This window comes from Gossypium arboreum, chromosome 1 (assembly GCF_025698485.1).
Source record: "Gossypium arboreum isolate Shixiya-1 chromosome 1, ASM2569848v2, whole genome shotgun sequence".
NCBI lineage: Eukaryota > Viridiplantae > Streptophyta > Magnoliopsida > Malvales > Malvaceae > Gossypium > Gossypium arboreum.
In genome coordinates this window covers 116,040,584-116,049,973 of record NC_069070.1, presented here as the reverse complement: position 1 = coordinate 116,049,973, position 9,390 = coordinate 116,040,584, and the positions used below count along the sequence as shown (strand labels likewise).

General features: G+C 36.2%; 1 long non-coding RNA gene across 1 annotated transcript; it reads right to left on the bottom strand.

The window, feature by feature from the left end:
• Positions 1-3,619: 3,619 nt before the first annotated feature.
• LOC128289343 (uncharacterized) lies at positions 3,620-6,186 on the bottom strand. The gene is made up of 3 exons (XR_008278952.1): positions 6,080-6,186; positions 3,904-3,962; positions 3,620-3,789 (listed from the first exon to the last, which is right to left on the bottom strand). It is a non-coding gene; the product is annotated as an uncharacterized LOC128289343 (long non-coding RNA).
• Between the last annotated feature and the right edge of the window lie 3,204 nt (positions 6,187-9,390).

The following is a 9,390-nucleotide window of genomic DNA, read 5'->3' as shown; positions in this document are numbered from 1 at the left end:
AGGGCATCAGGCTGTACACAGTCTCTGAAGCTTGAAATGATAGATTCTCTCTTCAAACTAGTTTCTGACAAAGTGGATGAGGGTATCGTAAGGAAAGCTTTCTTAAGACTTCTACACAGGTTAAGGAAAAGGAAGTCTGATTAAATTATCCTGTTCAGGGATGGAGTTTGCAAGTCACAGTTCAATCAAGTATTGAACATTGAGCTGGATCAAGTAATTGGGGGTGGCAAATTTCTTGATGAGAGTTGAAACCCCAAGTTTGTGGTCATTGTGGCACAAAAAAAAGAGAGAGAAAAGAAAAATGGAAAATGGAAAAAGAGAAAAAATGGAGAGGCCAAGGTGAAAACCCGCAAAGGGCGCCTTGAGACCAAAGGGGTTTTGAGCTGAAAACCTGAAAGGGCGGCTCAAATTTTAGCGGGCAGCAATGACCTTGCTATACCGGAGTCAACAAGTAGTGAAGTATGTTACATACTGGGGCATCAACAAAGTACTTTGGGTCTTCTAAACACATGTTAAACTCAAAACAGTCTCCATGGAATTTGTATATAGAAACCCAAGCTGCGATATCTAAGGCATTTGATTTTTGTCTTGTTTACTATCTTTGGATTCTCTTTTTTCTCAAAGATAGATTCTTAGATTAATCTCCTTTGTTCTTCTTTTGATAAATCATTCAAACTCTAACTTTCCTCAAGATCAATTTGTTATCTATTATTCATAAAGTATGCTACATTGAAATAATAATGGATGAACTAAAATATCTTCACAAACGAAGTTTTGCATATTACTCTAGAAATTTCTAGATAATACAAAGAAGCTGAAACATAACAATTGTTTAAGGAATTCCCATTGAGTGAGGATTGGAGGTACTCAAGAAATTTTCTTCTTCTAAATGGTGATTAGACGATGTTGATCCTAAGAAAGGATCATTTCATAAATATCTCCAGTGGGTCGTAACATGTGGGAATGATACAGTGGACCAAATCGATGGAGAGGGTTCTAAGCATACGAGCAAAATAGGGTTGGTACTTTGAGTGAAACAAAACGAAACTTGAATGAATCAAGATGTCTGAAATAAAAGTCATTTTCATTTTGCATCATAATATGTCTAAATAGAAGCATTTGACTCATGGCATCCTAATCATTAGGCATAGGCACATATACATTTTACAGGTTATGTCCTCTAAGGGACAACGAAGATCGAAGATTTCAACATGGCATCCCTGTGCTTATAGGGAACAAGTTGAAGATAGCAGATCTTATCTCTCTGTAATAGATAGGGAGCAGATCCAAGATAATAGATCTTATCTCTCTGAATTCGGCAGGGAGCAGATCGAAGACATAGCAGATCTGACCTTCATCGCGACAGATCCAAGATGACAGATCTTATCTCTCTGTATTCGGCAGGGAGCAGATCGAAGACATAGCAGATCTGACCTTCATCGAGGCAGATCCAAGATGACAGATCTTATCTCTCTGTATTCGTCAGGGAGCAGATCGAACACATAGCAGATCTGACCTTCATCGAGGCAGATCCAAGATGACAGATCTTATCTCTCTGTATTCGGCAGGGAGCAGGTCGAAGACATAGCAGATCTGACCTTCATCGGGGCAGATCCAAGATGACAGATCTTATCTCTCTGTATTCGACGGGGAGCAGATCAAAAACATAGCAGATCTGACCTTCATCGGGGCAGATCCAGGATGACAGATCTTGTCTTTCTGCAATGGACGGGGAGCAGATCCAAGATGACAGATCTTATCTCTCTATAATCGACGGGGAGCAGATCAAAGACATAACAGATCTGACCTTCATCGGGGTAGATCCAAGATGATGGATCTTATCTCTCTGTAATGGACGGGGAGCAGATCCAAGATGACAGATCTTATCTCTCTGTATTTGATAGAGAGCAAATCGAAGACATAGCTGATTTGGCTTTTGCATGCTCACGCTGAAGCAAATCTAAGATGATTTGGTTTTCTTGTGTTTACAAGGAACAAATCGAGGACATAGCAGATTTGACTCTCAGATGTTCTCAAAAAGATTCAAGATGATTTGGCATCCTTGTGCTTACAAGGAACAAATTGAAGATATAGCTGATTTGACTTTCACGTCTTTACGTCGAAGCAAATCTAAAATGATTTGGTATCTCTGTGTTCGACGGAGAGCCGATTGAAGATATCAACATGACAGCCACAAGTTTTTAAGAAGTAGATCGAAGATATCAATATGGCATTCCTGAGGTTGTAGGGAGCAGATAGGTTGAAGACCATGCGAGGAAAATATCTCAAAGACTGGGCCAAACCGGGTAAATTTAGTCATTTATAGTCTTTGCTGGATTCCTATTACATAGCAATGAGCAAAGAGGGGCAGCTGTAATAACCAAAATTTGCCCGGGCTTTAAAATTGAAAACAAAAAAAATAATAAATAAATGTTTATTTATTAAACAGTCCTTTTACAACCCAAAAGTTAAAACCCAACTAGCCTAAACCCAAACCCAAAACCCAACTAAATTACCCGGTACCCATTACACCCTGCTTAGCCCAGAACTAAAGTGGCCCAATTGGCCCAAACTATTACATTAAGGCAGGAAACCCTAGGGTTTCTGGCTTTTCCTCCTTGATAAAATCATCGCTTCTAGAAGATTCGGGGAGCGTCTGTCCAGCTCCCGAATCAAGGCCACCATCGATCATGCCCCCATCAACGTTTCTTCAGTCACGCCATTTCACCTTGCATCGTTTCAGCTACCCTTCATAGGTGCCGTGATTCCAGGCCCTGTATCTCGTTGAGACACAAATCGACACCGTGATCAGTGCCCTTTCTTCTCTTTGATTACCTGCAAAAGGAAACAAGAGGGAGTAGAACCAACAAATATGACAACGAAATAAAATAAAGATGTAAATACACTGTAAACAGTGGCTATAAAACCTGAATACCTTCATTGTAAAAATGGATCCCGATTTTTTTTACAAAGACAATAATATACACACATTTTTTCCAGAGAAAAATATACAAACAGATTCAACAAAGCACAGTAGTGCCAACTTACAATACCAGTAGCCAATCGAAAAAGGTGAATATTTTTAATATATATTATAAATAGTAAAAAGGAAGAGAGATTACCTGACTTTCGTTGAAAAGAGAGAAGGTTTTGACCTTCCGACCACCATGCGTGGTGGAGCGTGAGCGTGTGAAAAAACCTCTGAACGGAGGTTCAACAGCACCGGAGTCAACCCTCAAATCCTCTTTCAGAGGATTTCGTTTATTTTTTTTTAAATCGGATGTTAAAATGATTTTTAGGCTAAGATTTAGCTTATATAGCCCCTGTAAAACGACGTCGTTTGTGTAACACCCTAAACCCGGCCTGGAAGTTACGACTGAATCTAGCGTGTCACATTGAAGTGTTTTTCGGAAACCATGTTTCCATTAAAAATCCTTCTTAATAATTAAAAACTTGTACCCTTTTTAAACCTTGTTAGAAAACCTCAGCTGAATAACATACTTAACAACTTTGTAAAAAATCCTGGCAGTTACGGAAGCTTAATTTAAAAACAATTGCGGTTACGTGATGTTTTGAACAATAGTAGTTGCTTTGGAAAACCGTGTTCTAATACTAGCAATTATAAGAACAATAAATAAAATTTCAAATTTGAAATCCAGAAAATTACAACGGCTTTACTACAACCCACATAAAACATTTAAAAGTAATAATCAAAACTATAAAATAAACAGTGTGTGTGGCTTCTTCCGAGCCCCTCGCAGCTCCGATCCATCTAAGGCTGGAAATTACCTGAAAGGTTAATAAACAGGGTGAGTTTATGAAAACTCAGTGTGAAATCCCCTACTATAAAAGGAACATTCAGTCACATAAAAGAATTAAAAGTCTGGCCCCAGCCTTACTTACAATTTCAGTATCAATTGGGTTTAACCCATTTTAACAGACAGTACCAGATGGGCTTTAACCTATTACAGAATAAGAAACATTATCAGGACTAGAATTAGAATCAGAAACAGAATCAGGTGACAAAATCAGAATCAGAATATGAATGCAATCCCAACCCAATCCAGCCTATAACCAACCGCTACACTCCACCGTACCAACCCTACACTCCATGTGGGGAATAGCTCAACCCACCCAAATTTCTATACTCCACGATTGTAAAGATTGTTGCTCGGTTATCGATATTGTGACAGAGTCACCAGATATGAATATTGTGGCGAGCCACCGAGCGTATATTTGTGACATAGCCACCAGAAGCAGATAATGTGGCAAAGCCACTAAACAGAATACGTGGCACAAAGCCATCGATAATCGCATTATGTTAGGCACATAGCCATCAACTAGAGTAACATAACAGGCACACACTCTAGGTAAATGTGATCGACACGAGTCGTCAATAACCATATATTGGCACATAGCCTTAGGCAAATACGTTTGGCACACGTACCATAATCAGTTGGCACAGAGCCATATGTAGGTTGACACAAAGCCATAATCGAAGGCTTTAAGCCATCCAGAGTCAGATCATGTTAGGCATATAGCCATCAGCGACGGTAATATAGTCGGTACACAGCCTCGGGTAAATATGATCGGCACTCAGCCATTGATCGGTCCACAGTCGTCTTGGGCAACCCGTGCGACCTTATCAAATCAGTACGAATATACGGCTCTTAAGCCTTCGGTGGATCCACAGTCGTCAAGCAACCATGCGATCCTAACAGATCAGATCTTCCTCCGTACAAAATCCCAACCCATGCAACATGTCATGTATGCAGAATGTCATGCCCATATTTGAATCAATCAATCACAGTCAAGTCATTCATATACCAACATATATTCACAATCAAATTCGTCAACCACACAGTCCAAGTTAGTCACTTGGCCACAAGGGCAAAACAGTCATTTAACACCTTAAGGGCAAAATGGTAATTTTACCCCACAAGGTATCTCGATAATTCCACCCTACAGGGGTATTTTAGTAATTCTACCCTACAGGGGTATTTCGGTAATTCTACCCTACAAGGGTATTACAATAATTCTACCCTACAGGGGTATTTCGATAATTCTACCCTATAGGGGTATTTCGGTAATTCTACCCTATAGGGGTATTGCAATAATTCTACCCTACAGGGGTATTTCGATAATTCTACCCTACAGAGGTATTTCGGTAATTCTACCCTACAGGGGTATTGCGATAATTCTACCCTACAAGGGTATTTCGGTAATTCTACCCTACAGGGGTATTGCGATAATTCTACCCTACAGGGGTATTTCGGTAATTCTACCCTACAGGGGTATTTCGATAATTTTGTAAATCGAGGGTAAAACAGTAATTCTATAAATCAAGGGTACTTTGGTAATTTTACAAGTTGAGGGTATTTCAATAATTTTACAGGTCGAGGGTATTTTAGTAATTTCACAAATCAGAGGTATTTTGGTAATTTTACAAACTAGGGGTATTTTGATAATTTTACAAACTAGGGGTATTTTGGTAATTATACAAACTAGTGGTATTTTGGTAATTTTATAAACAAAGGGTATTTTAGTAATTTTACAAACTAGGAGTATTTTGGTAATTTTGTAAACCAAGGGTATTTTGGTAATTTTACAAACCAGGAGTATTTTGGTGATTTTATAAACCAAGGGTATTTTAGTAATTTTATAAACAAAGGGTATTTTAGTAATTTTACAAACCAGGGGTATTTTGGTAATTTTGTAAACAAAGGGTATTTTGGTAATTTTACAAACCAGGGGTATTTTGGTGATTTTATAAACCAAGGGTATTTTAGTAATTTTACAAACTAGAGGTATTTTGGTAATTTGGTAAACTAAAGTATTCTAAACAGGGATAACAATACGAATGGCCCTAAAGCCTATTCTCGGCCCAAATGGGCCCACACGCTCGTGTGGCCCTTTTAGCCCAAATCTAGCCACAGATATGAGATTCTCCTAACCTAGTCTAATATTTACTACACAATCAAACAACTTATCCAATTGGGCCCATAGGCCCATTGGGCCCACATGGCTCCTTTCGGCCCATAGTAGCCATCCTACAGCTAGAGTAGTAAGAAATACACACCTGATTGGCGACTGGAGTTAATCTACGCTCCGAGCACTCTTAGCCGACGCCCAACCCAAACGAGCACGCCATACAGCGAAAGGGATCAGCCAAGAAAGGTACATTTACTCTCCTCATGGTTCTCTATATTTAAAGCCAGCTTCGCATCTACTCTTATGTTAGCTTCCCGATGTGGGATCCCTCCATCATCAGAGTTTAAATTCAACACCAACTCTTGTCGTCCCAACATAGCAAAATAAATGCTCTTTGCTTGCCATGGGATTCGAACCCATGCCTCCCTTTAAATGCTCCACACGCTACTTGCCACTAAGCCACAAGGCTTTTTGTGTCACAATTTCTCCAACAATATTCTTAAGGCCTACCTACTACACCCAGGGTTTGATTCACCTTAAACCAAAATTTTTGCTAGAGTCCAGGTTTGAACCCAGGACTTCTCCAACACTTCTCCGCACACTTAACTACTAAAACAAGCCTTCATTAACGAAATTTTCACGCACAACAGAATATTATAAGCTGCCTTCAACCGCTCCAATGCTCAAGGCCCAAAACTTCTAGGCCCAAATTCAGGGTGTTACAGTTTGGCTTAATTCAATAAGCATTTAAATGACGTCGTTTCAAACGGAAGATCCCGCATTGACCCGATTACCCGGGGAGGATCCGCGCGTTTTTGGAGAATGGGCAAATTGCCCAATTGATCCTTCTGTTTTTAAAATTTTTTTAATTGTATTTTATTTTTTATTTTAATTTGGCCCTAATCTTTTGTATTTGTTTTAATTTAATCCAAACAGCCTCTAAAATAGGTTCCAGAGAACGACGTCGTTTTGGGATTAGGGTTTAAATACCCAATGAGTCCCTCGACTTTAACATGCGTTCCAGATGGCCTAAGTTCATTTTTTTATTTTTAAACTAGCCCTAAAATTTTAATTTTATTTCATTGTAGTTCTTTTAAATATTTTTTTATAATCTATTAAATACTATATATATATATATTAATTATAAAAAGGGTATACATCATTTTCATATATTATTTACTATATTATTCATATTATTATATAAGTTTATTCAAATTTAGTATATATTATATATTTTACTATATATATATTTTTCCTTGTATTTTCATTCTATTATAAAATATGAATTATTTTATTATTTATTAATTATGTAGATTTTTACATGTTTTGCCCTTATACAATATTTTATTATATCATTTATATTTCATTACATTTTATTCATATATATATTATTATATATCATACATTATTATATATTATTCATTACATTATTTTTCTTTTATTATATATTATTTTATTTGTAAAATACTATAAAATAACATATATATTTATTATATTTAATGTTTATATTTAAAATCTATTATAAAATTCTGTTCTAATTTAACACATTTTTTATATATCAAGTTACTATTTTTTATCCTTCTTTTATATTTTTAGATTGCTTAAAGATATTTCATTTCTTATTTATTGTTTTTATTTCTATTTTTTTGTATTTATTAAATATAGTTTTAATGTGCTAATTTTATCTCATAAATTATTTGTTTTTTGTTATATATTCGCATGAAAATTGATTATTTTATGTTGTTATTTTAAGAATATATATTTGCATGAAATATTATTATGAATGTTTTAATTTGTATTTATATATTTTGCCATTTTTTATTTGCATGAAATGATAATTTGTATATTTATGTCATTAATGATCATATATGTATAAATGATAATGTATATTGTATTATTTTCTATACTATATTTGCATGAAATAATAAAGTATATATATATTGTTTTTAATTTCTTGTAATATGTAAAACATATCATTTTAAAACCAAAAGTCACATCTTATTTAATTAAAAGGAACTTTTAAAAAAAAGAGCAAGGCAATATTTTGAATACTTAGAAATTTGAGAAATAGTGCCCTAACATGCTGGGTTGTAATTTCTCGTTTGTCTAAATATTTAAAATATTTTTTTAAACAAGTTTTATAAATCATGAGATGATTTTAGTTACGAAAGAATAAAGATATCATGTCCAATCATGCTGGATGTGATGTTTGTACTCTTTTAAAACGAATGAATCTTGATTCTTCTCTCAAGACATCACGGCTTAAAGGAATATCATTTTTTTTCAAATTTCTGACACTAAAACAAGAATTACTCAATTTGGTACCAATTATGGGCGTTACGAGGGTGCTAATCCTTCCTCGTACGTAATCGACTCCCGAACCTATTTTCTCATAATTTCGTAGGCCAAAACGTTTTATAGTGATCCAATCGCACTTTAAAAGATTGGTCCCATGATACAGGCCTTATATTCCGCTATGTTATTGGTACAGAAGAAGTTCAGTCTTGCAGTGAACGGATAATGATTCCCGTCTGGTGATACTAAGATTGCTCCAATTCCATGCCCCAAGGCATTCGACGCACCATCAAAACTCATCTTCCATTGCTTCTCTTTTGATGACTCAGATTCCTTTTCTATGATGCACATTAAGTCTTCATCTGGGAAATCGAACCTCAAGGGCTCATATTCCTCTGTCGTTCGAGCCGCTAAGAAATCAACTATTCCGCTCCCTTCTGATACCAATCAAATTGTAACACCCCAAATCCGTGACCATCACCGGAGTTGAACACGAGGTGTTACCGGGCTTTCTTCACTTATTTCCCCCTTTATATTTTTTTTTCTGTTCCAGGCAGGCTAGATAACTGCATCACTGTCACCTTAAAAATCATATCTCGAGTTACAGAACTCGAAAACCAGTTCCGTAAATTTTTCCTGAAACTAGACTCATAATTCCATTTACACATTTTTTTATAGAATTTTTGGTCAAGCCAATTAGTACAGTTTATTAGTTAAAGTCTCCCCTGTTACAGGGTTCGACTACACTAACCTTTGCGCATTACGACTTGGATATCTTCCTGTACGGGGCTCCAACACTTATGCCGTTTGTTTCTAATGAAACTAGACTCGATAATTAATCTTTACATATAAGGAATATCCTCTAATTATTTCGATATAATTTACGGTGAATTTCCTAAGTCAAGACAGGGGATCCAGATTCCGCCCGGGCCCTGTTCCACAAGAAATTAAATATCTCCTAACATACAGCTCATATGGTCGTTTCGCTTCGTCCATATGAAAATAGACCCATCAAGCTTTGATTACGTAATTATTTTAGCATTTAATTCCACTTCTACTATTTTTAGTGATTTTTCGATCTCACATCACTGCTGCTGTCCGCAACAGTTACTGAAATAAACTATGCCTATTTCATGAATTTTTCCTTGGCCTTACTAATAATCC